General features: G+C 39.6%; 1 protein-coding gene across 2 annotated transcripts in view; it reads right to left on the bottom strand.

Moving 5' to 3' along the window:
- The window catches only part of BMPR1B (bone morphogenetic protein receptor type 1B), a 235,302-nt gene extending 215,594 nt beyond the window's left edge, over positions 1-19,708 (bottom strand). For both annotated transcript variants that reach the window (XM_048942342.1, XM_048942348.1), the window contains exon 1: positions 19,607-19,708. The gene's annotated coding sequence lies outside the window, so the exon portion shown is untranslated. The remainder of the gene's footprint in view (positions 1-19,606) is intronic.
- Between the last annotated feature and the right edge of the window lie 2,054 nt (positions 19,709-21,762).

Below are 21,762 nucleotides of genomic sequence, written 5' to 3'. Positions count from 1 at the left end.
CTGCCTTGCCAAGACTAAGATACCATTTCCAACCGCAAAGTGGATTTATAAGGCTTGAAGAGTGCAGTTAGGCAGCAAAACAAAGGCTCACTTTACAAATGCTGGCCAAAGTGTTTGAAAACATGCGCTGGAAATTAAGCAGCTAACTCTTTATTTAGACACCTAAATATTCAGACTGATATTAATGAGAACTGTGAGGTGGCCAAACACTTTGGGGGGAAGCCTGCCCTCATGAAAAATTCACTCTGGGCCACTGCCTGGGAAGAGGAATGAAAAGAAAAACCCGGGGTAAGATGCACTGCTCTGAGCCCATCTGCATTTTCCTTCTCTTCGCACTGGGAGTTTTATTTTCTCTAAGAGTCAGTAATAAATTTATTGAAAGAAGTAGCAGGTTTTTAAAGGGTCTAATTTGGAACAGATATAATTTCATCATACAATTTCTCTCCTATTTATTTCCTAGGTGCCTGTTTGGTTAAGTGTACCAGTATCACTTACAATAGTCTTTGGAAAATTTTCTTGGGGATATATTTACCAGGTGGCTGTGGAGACTGCAGCTCAGCCATCTATTGCACTGAGTACGTGGCATGTCATAACACAGGAGAGGGAAAGTATTACTTTTTAATTCACTTCTTCAGGCGAATTTTCTAAGAAGCTGATTGCTTACGGTCACTGATAAGCAACATTTTATCAAAAAGATGATAATAAGACTACATGAAAACATTTGGGGCCCTATTAAGTTAAAACAGATTTAATGAAAGATAAAGAAATGTGCACAGATGGGAAATCTTTTTTTAAAGCATCATTTACTTGTCTGATAAGGCTAAAGAATCATTTTGATGCTGCAGTTTTCTGTAGCATGACCTACTGGAACTATTCCGATCTTTGCATAAACTCCCAGGAAAGCCAGCAAAACTTGGATTAGATTTAAGACACATTTGCCATTCATACTAAAGAAAAATCATCAACAGCAAATAACTTTGTTCCTACTTTGTGGAACAAGAATGCATTGAGAGAAAAGCAATCAGTAATATTTGAAAGTAATTTATTTCATCTGTACCGGTGTGTTTAGCATTTGACCTAAGGCTGAATTTCTCAATCCTTTTCTAACACTAAACCTCATAATAAGCCTTACTAAAATGAACAAAGTAGTTGGCAATCAGTAAATTTTGAAATCAGTGATTTACAGTGGAAGAGAATCAGGAAAAGAAAAAAAAAAAGGATTTCTTAAATACATGTTCATTACCAGGAGAGGAGATAGACAGTTTTGTGGATGAAAGCGTTACTGTACACTAGCTTGTATGCATGCAGTAATTTTGAAATGCACTGACATATCACACATTACACTAGACAAGTGGCTTGGCTATTGCTGCTTGCACTGGATGCTAGACTTGCTGAATGTAAACATACATCAGTGGTTCAATACCTTCAGATCACAGAAAGCTGATGTTAAGAGTTCCAGCTGACTGGATTAAGTTTGTCTATGGCCAAGCATAACACCACTTTAGAGCCTCACACTCTATGAAGGGAGAAAGTCTAATTGGATCTAACAAAAAGCTCACTGCCTCGGCACACAACTTAAAAATATTTGCACATCACAATCTGAACTACTAAGTAGAATAATAAAAGGACATGTTTTCAGAGCTCTATATATGATATAATGACATGTATTACATTTATTGCTTTCAAGTAAGTATCGTGTAAACTGTGAATAATGTATGTGCTGGTAAAGCAGCAGATATGCTGAATCAAGTCTGGATTCAGACAAAGACTTATTTGCATTAATTTCTGCTATACTTCACTGCAGGGAAGTGTGATGGAAGATGCTTTACAATGAAAGTATTGTGGTAACTCTATTTACATTCAAAGTGCTATCTTAAAAAGGAAAAATATTAAAGTAATAAAAGGAAGGTGAAAAAAAAATGAAGTGGTGGGAAAAATGCAAACAGATTGTGAGAATAGAAATATCAGATTCTCCCATTATAGGCATGTTTTGTGTCCTCTTCTCCCTCAGTCCTTTTTTGTCAATTCTGTGACAGGCATTTCAATTTTCTGGCTAAAAGTGTACAATATCACATTTACAACTTGGGAGAAGCATCCTACTTCTAAACCCATAACACATTAACAATTCACCACTGATCCATGCCCCTCTCTACTCCTGTGTTTCTCACATCTCCTCTGCTATTGGAATAAGCCCACCTAGACATCCCCTCTGCTTCACCAAAGCAGGAGGAACAGATTGCAAAGCAGTGTTATGTGAACAGGAGAACCACACAAACTATTGTCTAAGAGGTTCAGTATCATCATAGTACTCCATGATACACTAAGATATCATGTAACTCCATTATAATTAGTCTATGTTTGGCTTACAGTCACTTTAGATATGTTCAGAAGGTGGGCATAGCTGTGGATCTGACCCTGTGCGCTTTGCAAGCTGGACCAAACGGCTGTGTTGCAATGGGGAGAAAGTATATGGTAATACAGGTCATCTAGATGCCTGAAGGCATCTTATAGTAAATCAACAAGGGGAAGAGAGTTTTTACAACACTGAGTTGCCCTTGCAGATTTGTTCTCAGTAGCATCCAGCCTAGTATCTCCCTGAATCTCAACAAAGTGAACAGTGATCACAAGATAAGATGTGCTCCTAACTATGGAAAAAGGAGAATACTGATTCAGGCTGACTAGAGGAAAAAAGTAGGTACTGTGAAAGCAGGATGTGATATTCAGCTGGGAAGGCTAACCAGAGCCACCCCCATGGTCGAGGATCACTGCCACACCACATAACTTGAGTCCCATCCTGATTCCTGGAATTTCTGGACAGACACATGCACAGGCCAATTAACCTTGGCAGGAAGAGGAAAGGATGAAAAAATGTCACACCACAAATCTAATTTGGCTCTGCACTGAGGATATCAGACATTCAAAATTCATCAAATCATTTTGCAATTCCTTGCCCTTCTCTGCACAAGTCCACTAGCTGCTTGATTCTTGACCCTAGAAAGAGGGACATGCCACTGCACACTTCCCCACTTTGTGCTTTTTGTGATCATGCTGCATCTATATTCACTGAGGAGCAGTCAAGAAGTAAAACACAAAACACACAAAGAGAGACACAAACTTTGCTTGTCTTTGCTAACATACCTTAGCAAAAGAGGGCATTGAATTGCTGTCTACCAGCATATCAAAGGAGGAATGCACAAGTAGCAGAAAGCATAAACACTGCATTTTTCCTAAGAGCAATGCCAAACACTGTGTATGAATCAGTGATGATGATGTTCACAAGAAGTTCCTCATGGCTTTACAGGTCAGCATCTGAAAACATCCTCTCACATAGAAAACACTGAAAGCTTTCACCATTTAGGAGACAAAATATGCTACTTTTATGAAAGGAACAATATGACAGATGAAAAAGCAGAGAACTGGGAAACAACCCAGAAAGTCTTCTGTATCCACTGGTGGGGAAAGACTGGAACAGAAGCCTCAAACAAGGGGATTTACTCTAGGTAGTTTCTGGTGGAGCAAAGCTTCCACGTGGAACTTTTCATAAATATGGAAGGAAACTTAAGCTTAATTTGATGTTGAGGTCCATAAACTTGTGGAAGGCACAGTTTAACCTCTGCATCTTACATCATTCTTAAATAATAATTTTTAAAAATATGCTTTGGCAACCAAAGGAATTCAGTGTAAGAGTCAGAACCCTCATTTTTCAAGATAATGAGAATGCTTGCTGCTACTAAAGGAGATTAAATTACATGATAATACATTGTAAAGGAGGGGGTGTGATTTCTGCATATTGTAGGAAAAATAACAGTACCATCATCTAGAACCAAAAATCTAAACAGGTTAGTTTTGTAGCTCTCAAACAACTAGTCAAAAATCACAAAGATAATTTTAACCGGGGTCTGGAAGTATAGATTATGTTAAATATCCACATGCTGTTGAACAAGTAGTTTCTCAAAATTTCTATGCCATTTAAAAGTACCTCACAAATGCAGTAAGACTTGTATTTGGGTAGGTTTTTTAGTGAGGCACTTCATCATTATCATAATTCTGAGATATCAGAAGGGACTTTTCCCCACTACACATTACACAGAAATTCTAGAGTGCTTTAGTTACCAGTACAATGACACAGAATGACATAAATAAAAAGCATAAGCTCATACACCATTCCCTGACAGTACAGACTATTAGAAAACCTAGTAAGCAGGAAACAGTAAAGGACTTCACTGGTGTGAGAGTAAGTTCCTAGTTCAACAATTACATTTCGTAAGCTCTCTCAAAGTAAATTAAAAGTGTATCTATAACTGTCAGAGGAGGAATAACTCTTAAATTCAAGAGAGGTCCACATTAATTTTCCACTTACAAACAAATAATGATATTATTAATAATTATAGTAATAATAAGTCTTTTGTAACCCTTAAGCCAAGGGATTTTACCTTATTTTCACCCAAATATTCTTGCACTACGTTCTGAAGCCACCTTGGTAGAGCTGTGACCCATCCATACCCCTACCTTTAGGCCAGAGCTGGTTTTAAACTGGCTGCGCTGGCAGTGCTGAGGGCAACACTAAGCAAGCCAAGGACTCCCTGGGGCCTAGGAACATTATTCTCACAGTACTGAGCCCTTTCTGCCAACCTAGTGAAGAGGCGCTGCTCAAATTATTTTGTCTAGGGGTTTCTTGTTTTGCTTTTAAATATAACATTTTGGGAACAAAGACCCCTTCGGCTTTGCAAACAGAGACAGAGGTAACAGGGTGGTAAGACAAGGCTTTCACTTGCCAAATGAAATTATGGTCCTATTAAGAAACAAGCAAGCAGCTAATGAGAACCCAATGACATAATATAAACATCTTCATTTCCTTCAGTAGATTAAAGGCAGTTCATAAATGAACTTTTAAAAATAGCAAAATCAAGATACATTTGCCTGTCAAGCACATTTGAAACCTAACTTTAAACTTATCCACCGATAATTTTTTTTCTTAAACAGACAAAAATCCTTTATAAAGAATCATAGAGAAAGGTAACATAAATATGAGCACACATTCTAAAGAAGTGAGCTGTGTTTGGGTCAACATGGAAGCACTCAAAACAGCACCAACATTTATCAAGCACACCAACCATTTCTCCCTTTGATACTTGAGCATTATTTTTGCTTTAAGACTATTGAAACTTTGAAGTTTTGCAGAAGACCTTGAAAGAAACATAGAGTTTAACCAGCTGCTAAGTATGATCCTGCAGTAAGTGATTTCCATGTACATTACATAGCAAGCATAAAAGAGAATAAGTTGAGTAACGTTAAAAAAAAAAAAAAAAAAAAAAAAAAAAAAAAAAAAAAACCACCAACAATGAAGCTCTTTGAAAATTTATCCTAGATAAAAGAATCTGTAGTCTCAACACTTCTACCCTGCCTTCCAGGAAAATGATTAAAAAAGAAAAAGTTCAGCAGAACAGTTGGAGTCCACTGGAGTCCAGAGCAAAGGCAATGTTTGAAATACAATTTGCTCTGGATAAGCTTAAGATATGCAAGACACTTTCACAGCCACAATAAACTTCTTGTAACAGCTAGCCCAGTTGATGATCCATCATTTTTTTGAACCTTTAGAAAGTCAGAGGCAAGACAGCTGGATAAAAAGGATATTATCAAGAAAAAGGCAAATCTGCAGACACATCTAAAATTATACAACAAAACTGTGCTTTGCATACATTGGATGCACTTGGCATACAGCTGTAACTAAAGGTTGTATGTATGGCCACAGCTCTCCTAAGAGAATTCATAACCTCAAAAAATGCCAGTACCTACAGGAAGTCTACACACACATACCTAACAAGCATCCCCATCCACATGAATCTCGTGAGCCACAAAAGATTCCTTTGCCAAAACACTGCTAATTTTCCAGCATAGGAAACAAAAATAAACACAACTTCTATTCCAAAACAGAGTAGACCTTACAACCTGTGTAGAACTCAAAGTTGTTTATTTAGTAGGAGTTAAAATCTACACGTGCAAGAAAGAACCATCAGAATTTGCTCCCCACAAAGGCACCTTGCCTATGGAAGACCTGCAGAGCGGCATGAGGCAGCCAGTGAGCTCCTGCACATGTGCAGGGAACTCACTTAAGTGGCCATTCACAGCTGCAAAGTGGAAACACAAAAGGGCTGTGTGTATAAACACACCACAGTAAAAAAGAGTTTTAATAGATTACTGCACTCAAAGTAACTTTTTTTTTTTTTGAATACAGTAGAAAAGCAATACATCAAAATGAAAAAACAATGCTAAAGGAATTACTCTATTTTAAATATGCACTTTATTTCTTTATTCTAAGCAGTTTACTAATCCTGAACTTCTCCTAAAGGATGAGAGAAATTTAGTCAATATTGTACTTAACAAAAAGCATGGAAAACTATGAAATGAAAAATGGATTACGTCCAAAGTGCATGTTATTTTCACAGCTAACAAACTCAGAACTGCAGTACAACCAGTGAATATTAAAATTATTTTATAGGTGATGAGTAAAAATTGTGCTTTTACTAACTGTAATGCACAAACTTCTAGAGCTTTGCAGCTAGGGAAATAAAGGTCAGTAGACTTCAGTACAACCAAACTGAGTTTTGTGGTGATGAGGAAAACGTCTCCTAGGTGATCTTCACTTGCACATGGCCTACATTGTTAAATTCCGCAACACAGTCCAGGACAGACAAACACTGAGAAGCACCAGCATGGCTTCTGATACCAAAGATATACAGAAAATACAATAAATATACAACAATAAAACCTGCTCAAGTGGTGAAGGAAGATTTCTGAGGGGAGATTAATAGCTGACTACATACCATACTGAACAAAAGATGAAGATATTACTGTGACACCATACGTCAATTGATTAAGAGTGTGCAACAACAGTAAATGTTATAGGGAATAGATAAAAGAGGGTTTTTTAAAGCATAGTCTTGTTATCCCACAGCTGGTCATCAGATTCTCAGTCAAAGCAGAGAAAAATAGAAAAGGGAAAGCATCCTCCCAGTACTAAGTGATGCCTCTTCCGAGTTGGGTTCTTGTGGTATCTCCACCTCTATCTCAGAAGTGGATTTAGGACACAACATGAAAAAATGGACCGAAGTTTGTAAAAGTGGGCCTCCATGCGATTAAACAAAAGTTTCTTTTTACCCTGGGAAAGTAACAGAAGGAAAGAGAATCCACCCTAAAAATTTCTTGGCCATAAATAGGAAGTGCCTCTAGATTTGGTCAGACTCACGGTTTGTCTATTGAAATGGGAGAATACACAGAGTAACCTATCCAAAGCTACAAGTTATTTGCACATCATAAAAAAGAAAATTGACTTCCTATATTGCTGCTTCTTTTTATTGAGATTTATTTTCAAGGCTGATGGCAAAAGAATTAAAACCAGAAAAGTCTCATTAAGGAAAAATAAATAAGACAAATGACACAGCTCTCTCTCAAGGTCTATAAAAATAATTAAGTGAAGTTGTATAATTTCTGTAATTTCAGATTTTTCAGTCAAGTGGAATAGGACACTAGAAAATACACTATGGGTATGGTACCTGCCAATAGCAGTGCAGGACATGACTGTATCGCTTAACATAAAGTTATTCAGAAGTTTTGAATATTTCTGATCAGCTAAGGATGCTCATTTCTCACAAGTGGTTTATTCATCATCAATTGAGTTTCAAAGCATATTTTCTAGATATTAACATATTTTAAAAGTTGGCTAAGAAGAAATGACCTTCCAGCCTGTGATATCATTTGCCTATTTTGGCAGGGTCATTTCGAACTGAACAAAATCAGCTGTTGCTTCAGTTTCAGACCTTTCATATAATCCGTTGTCATTCTTTCCTTGTAAATCATGTGTGTAGCGTCTACAATTCCACTGCATCAAGCATCTACTTATCTGGCTGAAATTACAAGGGCAACCTTGACACTGATCTCTGCAGGGTCAGTTTTTAAGACTACACCTTAAATCTGAATAAACAGAGCCAAATGCTTATTCTGCATATTTTCAGTGTGAACACAGACTCAACTGTTCAGTCTCACACCATGCCCCTCACCTTCAAGTCCATGTTGATTCATAATCACACCTCACAAGCTTACCTGTACAGACTCCAAATTCTGACAGGGCAAAAAGACTTTTCCACGTTTACAAAGACGCATCAGAAAGGTAAGGTAAGTTTTTGGGGGAAAAAACCTGAGATATTTTTCAAGCAAACTACGTGCACACACTTCATTTCATAGCCTACTTTCCTAGGATGAGGCTTACTATAATCCCCATCTTTGTCATTTACTATGTCTTCTGGGCTTCCCCTTCGTTGAGTGCCAAACCATATAGCCCACATGAAATAAACTTAAAAGACAGGGATGAATACTCCAAAGACCTAAATACCATAAAATTCAGTGTAGAGGAGAGAAAAATAAATTCCTTCTGCCCTGAAAGCCAGACCTCACTGTCCCATCAGCTGGGCCTTGCAGATCTTGGTGACCATCTATTGAAAGTAGTTTTAAGAGGAACTATTTCAAGAAAAGTTCTCTCTCAAATAAATGTAATGTAAATGTAAATCTCAAACATGAAGGAAAAGGAACATTAAAAAAAAAAAAAATCAGTACTTCAGTACTCAAAGTAGACAGAAATTTCTTGAGATGCTCTCAAAACAGATCCCAATATTGTTTGCATTTTCACTAGTATGAGGCCCTACTTCCAGGACAATTACAGTATCATATGGATTCCTACAGAAAACAAACACTGCAGCTTTAAAGTTAAAGCAGGGCATAGGACCCAAGAAAATTATCTTCAGGATATCTATTAAATGGACACATGGAATGGTGCTGCTCGAAGAATGAAGAAGGTTTATATGGGCCCACTTCACTGTAGTAGCATTGCAAAATATAACAAGTCATAGAATCCATGTTTACTGGAAACTGCACTAAAAGAACTCAAAGTTGCAATTGAGGATTCAGCCCAAGCATTATTTTCCAAAGAACAGGGAATACCTCAAAATCTAGATCAGAAAAAGAAAACTATAGAAATAAAGCACACACGATGGTTCTCTATGCCACAGAGGATAAACAGCGCTTCTCTCTACCTCTCATGAAGAAAATGAACACATTGTTTTGCATACACTTCCCCCCCCCTCCTTTAAATAATGATCTCAAGAGAATGTCACTTGGTTCCTCTATGCCAATAGAAAAAAATAGATTCCAGTGGACAGAAGAGGCTAGTCCCTGGAATAGAACTGAAAGAATGCAGGAAGAAAGGAAGGCTTAAATGGAAGCTTTGCTCAAATACTGCACCAAATTAACAGAACCACCTCCATCAATTCTTTATTCCATTAATGATACAGAGTTTATTTTATTCTCAGTAATGAATTAAGGAGTTGACATTTGCAACACATTTTAAAAGATATTTTAATTACACTTTCAAAAGGTACTTTTCAATACTTCTATTTATTTTGGTCTGGTTGGTTTGTTTGGTTATTTTATTTGTTTCTTTCAACAGCTAATGCAATTGCATTCTGGGAGCATTAACATAACAAATGTCACAGTGAAATATTTAACCCAGATATATAAGTGTCTCAAAAAACATTTCCTTTCAACATTTTCTCTCTCTGAGTCCTATGGAAGAAATATCATATAAATAAATGAATGGATTTAAATGTGGACAGCTAACTTAAAAGTATACGCAACAGCCCAGATCACTTTGTACTTATATTGCTGTTAACAAAATACAAAAAATATCCTTGTACCTCCTGAATTATACATACTTATAGTAATGGAAACCTTTGACTTGAAATGCACCACAGCTGACAGGTTAATGACATTACAGAAGTCAGATAATTGGAGGAGGAACTGTCTTTAAAAGTCATTAGTGCCAGTTTTTAATTGCAAAACCAGTTATTTATCTCATTTCAAAGTAAATCTTGGGCAGTATGGATTAACAAAATGTCAAGGCCTCTCTAGAGCAGATACTGATCCTGTTTTGCAGTTAAAAAAAAAACATTTAGCAGCTCTTCTGTTTCTATAGCTAACCTGTTTTCCTGTTTTAGAAAGAGAGGAGGCAAAATCTGCATTAACTGCCCTCTTTGTTCAGCCATAGCTTCTTCCAGAGATACAATTCTGCTGTACCAGAGGACAAAGAAGGGCAATGACATCCTAGGTTTACAGACACATACCCAGTTTCTTTGAAACATGCTAAGGGAATTTAGGAATATGTGCAGAATGGTTTACTACACTAGCAGGCTCAGAAAGCCTCCTACATTATGTTCTTGCAACAGACCATCTGCTGGAAAAGGCAGCATCCGCGGCCAAAAGTCGTGTGTGGGCCAAAAGACAGTAGGAAAAAAAAATGTAACAAATCCCTAAAATTAATGACTTCACATATCCCTTGTGCCACAGCCTACGATTGCATTTCCCAATGCCACCCCAGAATACGTGGTATCACCATCACAATCACAAGGCTTCCTTCCTCATTCAGCAAAGATTATCACATAGATCTATGTGATGTGCTTGGCAATGCCTCACAGTGGGATGAAAGTCACCCTAGTTGCCCTCTTTCACATACAGTCATTTGCAAGATTGCAGCCTGTGGTCCTACCCCTCATCTCATACACTTCAGAGAAAGACATGATTTAGAAAAGGTTGTTCTCTGCTGAAAGTTTCCCACAGCTTTTGAAATTCATGTATCATTCCTTCCACCCCCGCATCTCCCTTATTTGAAGATATGGCTTTAAGAGTTCAAGGACTTTAAGATGTAGTTTCAAGCTGCTAGCAACTGTTCTGCAATGATTTCCATCTCCACAAAAAGGAAAGATACTAATTAATTACACTGTTTAACTTGCTTGCATTTTCTGTATCTAGAGAGTAGATGCAACTGGACCAACACCTATTACAGTGAGAAAATCACCTGTAAGTTAGCATGTTTTCTCTGAAAAAAAAAAAAAAAAATCATCACCTGGGGTAGTTCAAAGGGCTGACCGATCTGTTTATTAACTCGCAGTACACAAGTGAAATAAGAAAGGTGGTACATTTCATCTGTAGAGGTGCTGAATACTCATAGTTCTCAAAGGTAACAAGTATAAATTATGCATGTGTATGCTTGGAAATAAGTGAGCCAAACTCAAAATGACTTAAAAGACTGTCCAGTTCACAACTCCATTGAAAGTGAAGACTTTTCCTCTAGACTGAAGTATGATTTTGCTATTTCAGTCTATGCTGGTTTAAGAGAAACAACCTAAATAAGAAAAAAAAAAATCATGCTGTTCATTACAAGATGTCTTCATTATAGCTATCGCATCTACACAAAGTTCAGACTGCAAGAAAGGGTCAACAACGAAGACTGGATGAAAAGAGGAACACTTTGTTACAAATCTATAACCATTACTACCACATACATACAGCTGCTGCTTCCAGTAATCCATCTTTCCTGCCCTTAGTCAGCCTGGAAAAAATTTAGTAGCAGTCCTGACTTCCCTCAGCAAACTCTTCCATTTGCTTTTTCTCTTCCAACTTGGGATGGAAGCACTTTCCTTTGCCAATGCCTCACAGAATCATGGCTGAGCTTTCACACAATGTGCAAGATTTGTTTCATTCTACTGAAACAGCAATGCAACACTTCAGTCCAGCAGGATCTGAGCACCTACCACCAGCACTATCTACTCATCACACGTTAAGCTCTTTTACACCACCACTATCAGTTAGTCTATTCATAAGACCAAAACCAAATGCAATAATTTTGCAGGACTCCTCCTGCAAAACTCTCCCTCCTTTCTTCCATTATTTTCAATTTATAGTATATGTATATACGCACACACACACAGAGTGTACGAAATTAGTTGCACACAAAATATTCAAGCACTTTCCTTCCCTACTCTTGAACACATATGAAGTATTGTTTGAGTGTGTTGCTTATTCTCCACAGAGAAGAGTGGAGTTTGAGAAAACTTACCATTTTCAACAGTTTATTTGTTCATTAACCAATTAGGCCAACTCAGACTTCACCCAGTTGCATCACTCTGCTTGAGGATAGCTTGAAGACAGCATATGAAGTTATGTCAGAACACCACTAGGAATGATAGAAACTCAGCAAGAAAAAAAAAAGATTAAGGGGGAAAAAAAAAAAGAAAAAAAAAAACCGAGCCAGTCATAGCAGCTCCTCAAATGCTCCAACAGTTCCCAAAATGATTGCTCACTTAGGTCCTTAGTTTTATGGGAAACCACTTCTAAAAGTTTAACTCGGCCCTCAAATCATAAACTACCATCAGAGCACAGCATTTAGTCAACTGGACTATTTGCAGTTCACTTCTTACTTTAAGCCAAGGTCAGTATTTCAGTATGACTAGCACTTAAAAACACATTTTAAAAGATTTTTCAATACAGGTAAGACAACTCCTACTTGCATACAAAGGGTCCACAAACTTCTGAAAAGATTTAGTATCAATCACTACACCCATAAGAATACATCCATTTACAAAAGTCAGCCAGGCAGTTCGAATTTTTATTAAATTTACAGCAAGACAAAAGAAATGCCAATAGTGGTTTGTAGAAATAGCTGAAATGCTACTAAGGAAAGAAATGCCATTGAAATTAATAATTTCAAATATATGTGTAACATTTGAGAGCAGAAGGTCAGTATAAAAATAGATCAAACCCTTTGGACTAGCTCTCATTTCTTCACACCATTCCAAGTCACATTGCCTACACTGGCAAGGTGAATAAGAAAAATTCAGTTCTGCATGAAATATAAAATCTACACTTTTGCAGAAAGCTAATAAAACATTTATGCACAAATTAAGTATATCTAATGGCATTACACATACGAGTCAAACGATCAAAGATCCAAGCCTCAAAAATAAGAATGCAGTTTACAACCATGAGGACTAGAATCTCTTCTTTTTATCACTTTGCTTCTGTTTCTCAAAAGAAACCCATGATTCTTAAATAACCAAAGACTTTCACTAAACCTTAAAAAAAATGCAAGTAATAAGAAAACTACTAGTTCAAATCCTGAAAAATTCCATTATACAGTTACAGAAAAGCTTGATGACTCCTAATCAATAGATTTCAGAGCAAAAAAGTAAAAGCTTATTTTTATGTTCTTTAATTTTAATTGAAGTAATGAGTGATTTCTGCAGGTCCTCACTCAGTAACACCCCTATTGCACTGAACAGACAAACAACACTGTAACCCCCTGACTTATTTCCAGAGAGAGATAGAGAAGCCTAACCTGTTGCAATAGAAAAATATCAGAGAAAAATTATTTAGCTTCAAGTTAGAAGTATACTCTTCTCTCTAAATGCAGAAATATGGATCTGCCTGCTGCTGCAGCAGCTGTCAGGAAAAAAATATCCTGTTCCATAAAATACAAGTATGCATCTATGCAATGCCACTGCTTCTCATGTACTGCTGGTAAGCATAGATTACATGTCCTATTTAAAAAGATTTAACCCTTGATACATCCACAGGATTTACCATCCAATTCCAATTAATTCAAAATTTCTAGAGGAAAATGTTTTTCCTTTTATCTAAAGTAATGCAGTTACATATGTGCCAAAGTAAACTTGGAAAAGGAGTTTAATACAGTGGGAGAAATGTTTCCCAGCATAAGAAGCTCACTTCACGTGACAGTAATGGGTGTCCTGTGAAAACCACAGATTGAGGCAGTCAAAAGTTTGAGCACAAAAAACATACTGGCAATCCTACGTGAATGCATTTCTTATAATCTCCCAGACAGAAATGATATTTATATTTGAAATCCTAAATACAATGCAGATTCAAGATTTTACATTCATAATATTTGCAAGGTGTTGGATGTAGCGGTCCTGAACAGCTGCTTAGGAATGCTTGTGAAAAAAAGGAAGAATAAATTATCAGTATTTCTAAATACGAAAGCATAAGGCAGTCACAGAATCACAGAACTACAGGGGTTGGAAGTGACCTGAAGAGGTCATCAAGTCCAACCCCCCTGCCAAAGCAGACACCCTTAAATAGATCAAACAGATAGGCATCCAGACGAGTCTTGAATATCTCCATAGAAAGAGACTCCACATCTTCTCTGGGCAACATCTTCCAGTACTCTGTTATCCTTTCTGTAAAGAAGTTCTTCCTCATGTTAGTACAGAACTTCCTATGTTCAAGTTTTAGGCCATTATTCCCTGTCCTATCACTACGCATCACCAAGAAAAGCCTGGCCTCATCCATTTGCCTCCCAGTTCCCTTTAGATGTTTATAAACATTAATCAGATCCCCTCTCATCTTCTTTCCCCCATGCTGAACAGACCCCGGTTACTTGGCCTTTCCTCATAGGAGAGATGTTCCAGGTCCTTAATCATCTTTGTGGCCCTTCGCTAGTCTCCTTCTAGCAAACTGGGGAGCCCAGAACTGGACACAGTACTCCAGATGTTGTCTAATCAGGGCAGAGTAGAGGGGAAGATCACAGCTCTCTACCTGCGGGCCACACTCTTGTTAATGCACCCCAGGATAGCACTGGCCTTCTTGGCCACCATGGCACACTGCTGGCTCATGGCCAACCTGTTATACACCAGGACCCCCAGATCCTTCTCTGCAGAGCTCATCTCCAGCAGGTCATCCGCTAACCTGTACTGATGCAATCTGCTGAGCAACAGAAGTTTCACTCTGTTCATTAAAGTAGTAGCTTGGAGTTGATCTCTGTCTTGATTCAGGGTCTGTGAACACCTTCAGAGGTATTTGTGCCTGCATCCCAGCTGACAAAGTGAGATGCAGAGCCATATGGAAGTGCCATCTCCTTGAAGCACCAGGACCCAGCTCAGTTTGAAAGGTTTCTTCACTTCAATTCTCCAGGACAAGACCCTACAAGACCTGCCTATTAATAAAGCAAGTCTATGATGCTTGTATGAAATTAATTGTATTTCTGCAGGCTACAAAAGTCTTACTACATTCATTTTAACAAACTCTACCGGATAGTTATGCCTGGAGAAAAATTCCCTGATAGGAAAAAAACTGTTTCTCCAACTTCAGTAGCAAATGCAAATAGCTAATTAGCTTTATCTCCATTATGCTGTCCTGATTTTGCAATACAGCTGGCACAGAAGCAAGAATTTGTTTGCCCTGTCCAAATCTTCTTACGTACGTACAGAGCCTACAGTCATCAGGAGCAGAATCAAATCTGACTAGCGAAGATTCAGACCGTATTACTGTACCCTCTGCACTATACTTTACATGCATATTTGTGTTTGTCATCACTTCTGATGAAGAAAAGAGGAAACTGCACACACACATGACAATTTAAATTATATTTGACTCAGTTTACAAATCAAGCTGTATTCACATATTTAAGACAGATAAGAAACCTAGCAAATCCCTGCTCAAATACACATTACCAGTCCAGTGTGAATAAATCTGTTATTTTGCCCGTGGTATTTCTCCCCCAAAAAACAATGTGTATTTCAACAGTTCACCTTTACAGAGTCTATTTTAAATGCAAATACTTCCTTGTACCAAACTAGTACGAATAAAAGAAAGTAAGTTGGAGAAAAGGTCAGAGATGATAATGAAATATATATCAGAACACCTATTTCTGATAAGGAAGATAGTCATGAAGGAATTAAAGTCTTACCTGATCCTTAATTGACCTCTGTGTTTTTAATTAGGAAAAAGGGAAATTAACCTAGAGCTAATTAAGGTCTCAATTCTACAAACATGCAAGTACATAATTTTGTTCACTTAAGGATTCCTCAGTGAAGTTATGCATGAGCAAATATGTTTGTAGCTTCAGGGAATAAGTCTTGGATAAGTTAACCTTTTAAATACTTTCCTTTTAAGTGGCTAATCATATACACAAGCCATTCTGGATTTTAGGCTTTACATGTGAAATCTTTCTGAATTCTAACCAAATTTTGCTTTTCTTTCAGGTGGGAACAGTTACATCTGTGTTACAAAATGAGGTAATTTTAAAGAATGTGCATTTTAAGTATGTGCCTTTATTCGTGCTTGTATGAGAAACTACAGTTTTTGGCTTAGTAATATAAAATGTAGAGATTCCTAGCAATATATTTTGACACTAATACTGGATTAATTTTCAACATGTAATAAAATCAATTTCTGTGGAAAAAAACTTCTAAACATCAGTGTGCATTCAAGTCGTCACATACTGCAGTTCATATGCTACTTGAAATACAACTTTATGGAAGCTTTAAATAGAGAACTTATCTTCAGGGATGTTCTTCCCTGCACCCAAACCACAACTCCAGGCTTTTCCCCTTATTGCATTCAGTGATTTGCATACATCTCCTCAAACTCTGTGGACTCATATCTGTAGTTCTATAAGCCACAACAGATGATTATGAATATAGGGAGCGAAATGGTCATTTAGGCTCTTATGAACACACCCATCCTGCTGGCCATTTCCCCTCTAGATGAGGGCTTGCTCTACACATGGCTCAGATAGAAAATAACTTTCTGCCTGCTTTCCCAAGGAAATGTTTAGACTTGCTTATCTGTGGATAAACATGTCTGCCAGACCCACTCTTACAAGTTTTGAGGCTATTGGCCAATTATAACCAAATCTGACAAAGGTTTAGAGCTTTCAGAGATATTCACTCTGACAAGAGGCAGAAAAGCAGGCAGCTGGACTGAAAGCACAGCACCATGAGGAGAGAAGCTGGAGCAGGAACTTACTGCTCTCCTATCAGGGAATCAGTCTGAAGATGCAATGCATAAGAACATAGACTTCTTTGGTCTTACTTTCTATCAAAACCCTACAATGCATTCTGTGGGTGGGAGGAATTAAAACAGATTGCCTGAATAGCAGAGACACAGCTACGCACCTCTGTGTGTATGCTGCTGGTGTGAGCACGCACAGCTGCTTGTGCACACACAGCATGGCTTGAACTGATCATAAAGAATAACTGATCACACAGGAATTTCTTTACAGCTTGATGAGATGCTGACATTGTGAGCAGAGAAAAGTAAACTCAGTAATGTAGATGTAACGCATGACAAATACAGTTTAATGCAATCAAACATTATAGAGTATTATAGTTACCTAAAAATCACTTCCTTATTACAAAAAGTCAACCCTTACAGAAGCTTTAATAGAGAAATCTTTCTCCTTTCACACACTCAAAAGAACAAGATCACTGATAAAAAGCACAGTCCAATTTTCAGATATCATCAGAATGTCACAATTTGTTGACTTTTTGGAAACCTTATCACATAGTCCTCGTTACATTTTTGCTACCTCCACCAGACACAGAGTAGAAAGAGTGAAGTACTTATCAAAAGCAAGCTCAGTCTGAAACACACGCTGCTGCAGGAATTAATGAAGAGACCCACTTGGCATGTGCAACCTCAGTCCAAGAATGCTTTCTAATCACTTCTCTCCTACTTTGGCCTATCAGCAGCAACACCTCCAGTTTTTTCAAGGGAGTATAAAATAGTAGTTCATATATTAAAAATAAAACAAACACAAAATCCAAATGAGTCTGTAAAATATATTTTATAATCTGCTGTACTAAGTACAACTAATTTATTTAATTCTGCTAAATATTTACATTATTTACAATGTGGTGACCTATTTCACTTTGGCATGAATGATTTGAATACTGATGTCCCCATAAAATCTAACCAATTTCTTCAGTAGAATAATGACAACGTGTGTCTACCTATGCATTATTCTACCCTTGCAACTACCCTATAGGCAGGAGAAAATACCTGTCACAAGTTTTAGGGTGACTTCCTAGTTTATTCCATATTTTATCCAAATGTTATGACCTACATGGTGTCCGTGACACAGACAGCCCTCACTCACAGCTCACTGCCTCAGATACTGCGGAGGTAAGGCATTACAAAGCAATTCCTTTTCCCACAGGATTTACTCACTAGGTAAGTATTTTTTTTAGTCAGTAGTTAAGAAACAGAACAGCTCATAAGCATTCATCAAAAAAAAAAAAAAAAAAAAAAATTACTATCATTTCTTGGGAGTAGTAACGTCATTTCCCACCTGAGCATCAGGCTCTGTCCCATTGTTTCCTTGCACCTGGCAACAGATATTATGTCTTACACATCGAAACTCTTGTTTTCTAAAAAACAATATACAGGGAAGAATGACAGAAACAGGCAGGAAAGATGAGACTCTGGGAACAGCCTTTGCATATCTGTCAGTTTACATTATTACCAACCAAATCCCTTTAAAAGGATTTTTAAGACCTGAGGGCTTGATGCTGCAAGAGCCCCATAAAGCAAAGCATCCTGCACATGCATCATGTCAATAGCACAAGCACAACAATTCAAATGAACTTGCTCGAGTCCTTAAAATTGTGTACTGAAGTGCTATCTTGAAGCTCCAGCATTTGTTACACTGACCCACACAGTATCAGCTCAGGGATTCACACAGAAAGTAGGAGATACAGACACAACTATCCCAAAGTCCCCAGATGCACAACTGTAAATCAAGAGTAGTTTGCTGAAGCCAGGCTGGGCAGCAGGCTGTGGGAAGGCACTCATGGCCCTTCTATGGTATTTACTGTGATGGATTCCTTGTTTTGAAACAACTGCAAAACTGTTTCATAACAAAGTTTCAACACATTAACCAGAGGATTTTCAGTTTATTATGAATTCATCATGTCACTCTAATGTTAAAATGCTGCTTTGATTTTTCCAGTTGCTTTTAAAGCAACTTTGAAAGGCATCCACCTCTGCATATACAGCCCATGCCAGGAGGAAGGAGCGAGAGTCTGCACAGATTCTGACAAAGGTGAGCCACCTCTGTGGGCAATGCCACTCTCAGTGTCCTGACTCTTAACATCAGGGTTCTAAATGATCCACTCTCAAAACCAAACAAACACGTGGCGAAATCAGTTTTCCATAAGATCAGCTTTAAACGAAGCAAGAGAGAGGATGAAAAGGAGGAGAGGAAAAACGGTGTGTTTATACGAACGTGAGTGGCACAAGAAGGAAAGAGGACCAATCCTTCACCACCAACGCTACCAGACAAAGATGTGGGTTTTGACAGCGCAGAGAAAAGCACAGACATCCTTGCCACGGTGTGAATGCAGTAAGTTTACCCAGGGTCAGGGGCCATCCAAGCTGTCCATGGAAAGGGAAGATCGATACGAGCTGCAAAGACACCCGCTCCCGGACGGAGCCGCGCTGCAGATGAGCGGCTGCACGCTGAGCGCGTTCCGGGGCGTTATCCCTACATTCCTGCCCTGTCCTCACTCCGGCGTCGCGCTGTCACGACGCGGGACAGACCTCGGGGTTTGTGCCCCCCCACGGCCTCCTTATCGGCCAGGCTTCCTTTAATCTGCATCCATCGGGCGGTCTCAAAGCGAGCCCGAAGTTACCGAGTGATCCGACCCGGAGGGCACGCCGGCGCTCACGCCGCTCCACCGCACGTGACGGAGCTCCGCAGCTGCCCCGAACCACCGGCCCGCACCGTCGCGTCCTTTCCCACCGATTGGCCCCGTTCTCCACCATCCCCAAGTTACAAAACCACATAGATCAGCGTTCGGGGAGCGCTGGAGGCTCCCTGCACCGCCGGCCTGTGGCAAGGAGCGGCCCGAGCAGCCCCCGCCTGCTACCGAGCAGCCCCGGGGCTGCAGGGCAGCCGTCCCTTTAACGTCGTCCTTACCGCTCGTCGGCGCCGCCTCACCCGCTGCACCGCGGCCGCTCTACTTGGGTCGGGGATTTTTTTCGTTGTTCCCCTCCTCTTGCCCTCTCCAGCTCCCACTAGTGCTCGCTCAGCCCCGCGCTCCGTCGCCGAAAGCGGCCGCCGCCCCCCCGCGGGCAGCCGGCGCTCCGCCGCTGCGCCCCGCCGCCGCCCTGAGGCCCGCACCGCGGGGGCTGCACCCCCGGACCGAGGGGCGGCCGCGCGGCCCCGGCTGATGGCCCCGGCACCCAAAGGGACTTGTGGGGAGATGGAGAGAGACCCCTAATCGGAGAGCGTAGTGACAGGACCGGGGGAACGGCTTCAAACTGAAAGGGGGCAGATTTACCTCATATACGGGAGGAACTCCACTGTGAGGGTGGTGAGACACTGAAACAGGTTGCCCAAAGAAGCAGGGGCTACCCCATCTCTGGAGGTTGTAGCCAGGGGCCCTGAGCAGCCTGATCTAGTGGAAGCTATCCCCACCCATCTTCCAACCCAAACCATTCTCTACATTGTGGAGCATTTATAGCATCAGTCTGCTGCAAAATGTATGCTGCACCATGGTCCTCTCTATAGGTATTCCTGCTGTAGCTCATACCACACCTCACCAGCAGTCAGCACTCACAAGCACAATTGAACTTTCAGCCCTAGGTGCTCAGTATCATGTTATTGCTGCTTTGCTGGGATTGATGAGAAAATAAGTGATCAGCAGTTCTGGTCTAGTAAAAGCTTGAGACCACAGTTACGTCTGTCATAACACATGATGAAGTTTGAACTCCGAGAAAAAGGTGAGCTCAAAATGGGAATACCTGAGGCTTGACTACAGTTCTGTTTTAGTGTGCACCAGGAACACACTGAAGCAGCTCTGAAGCAGCCTCAGCACACAGTGCAAGCAGTAAGATAAAAAAAAAAAAGCATCCCACCAGCACCCTGTGTGCCAGGGCCAGACCACAACTGGGTCAAATACCGCAGCCTGAGCACCAAGTTCTCAGCAGCCCTCCTGAGCTGCTCTCTGATAACATGGGCACGCATTACCCCAGCCTCATGGGTAGCTTCTATTTCCCACACTTGGCAGAGTTAGCAGTCTGCCTAACTTTCTGGGAGAATTAATACATTCATATCCACACCAACAATCCATCTTCCTTTGGCTAAGAGCACTCCATTTGCAGAAGATAGAGAAGACGGTGTAAATGTTTTGGGGCAGCTATATATGAAAGAATGAGCAAACTAGCATCAAGGAGGGAGGAGAGCTTCTTTCAGCACACCTCTCCCTGTTCTTATACCCAGACTTCAGTGCTGTAAAGAGCTAACAGCGTTGACTTTTTTATTATTATTTTCATGCACCTCAGTCAAAACCAAAGCCAGGAGTGATGAAATACTGTGAGAAAGGCTTATTACCAGTTGAGACAAGATGTGAAAACACTGAAAAACTGAGGACAAAACTTGCTCCAGTGAGATTTCTGGACAGCTATTTAGTAAAATCTGTGCATACAAGTGATCATTGTGCACTTCATGTTCCACACTTTTCTGGCCTGTATCCTAGCCACAACTCATTATAACACAGGTATATTGCCTATTGTGAGCCCCAAGTTTCTCTCTCAGAAAATACACTTCACTTTTTAATTGGTTTTTCTCTTCTGTTTGCCTGCTGCAGGAAGACAGAGACAAATAGATGTACTTGCTTTGCTGGAAAGCAGCTGAATAGCTACCCCATGCTGCCCTGGCAAGGGAAACCTAGAAACAGCTCACTGAGGTGGTGGGGAGAAAAAAAAAAACACCTCAGGAAGTAATAAAGAGAGGGGTGAAAGGGGAGAAGAGATAAAAATAAATAGGAAGGGAATAAAAGGAATATGCAACAGAATTGAAAAGTTGTTGTAAAATTAAATAGTTGGCAATGAGACAAGAGGTGTTAGGAACACCTTTGCTTCACACTGGAGAACTGAGAGGCTGAAAAGTGTGATTGTATTTGAAGCACAAAAATAATTAGATATCTTGAGTACGAGACTCAAGGACTTGTGCTATACTGCTACAATGCCAGCACGCAGCCAAAACGAAGCAGGATTTGTTTACCAATTTCCTTGAAAATATACAGCAACTCTTCAGAGAGGCATGCCCTCTAGAGCTGCTGTGAATCAGCA

The sequence above is a fragment of the Lagopus muta genome, chromosome 4, assembly GCF_023343835.1.
Source record: "Lagopus muta isolate bLagMut1 chromosome 4, bLagMut1 primary, whole genome shotgun sequence".
Classification (NCBI taxonomy): Eukaryota; Metazoa; Chordata; class Aves; order Galliformes; family Phasianidae; genus Lagopus; species Lagopus muta.
The sequence above is the reverse complement of the archived record's forward strand: the minus strand, read 5'-3'. Positions and strand labels throughout refer to the sequence as shown.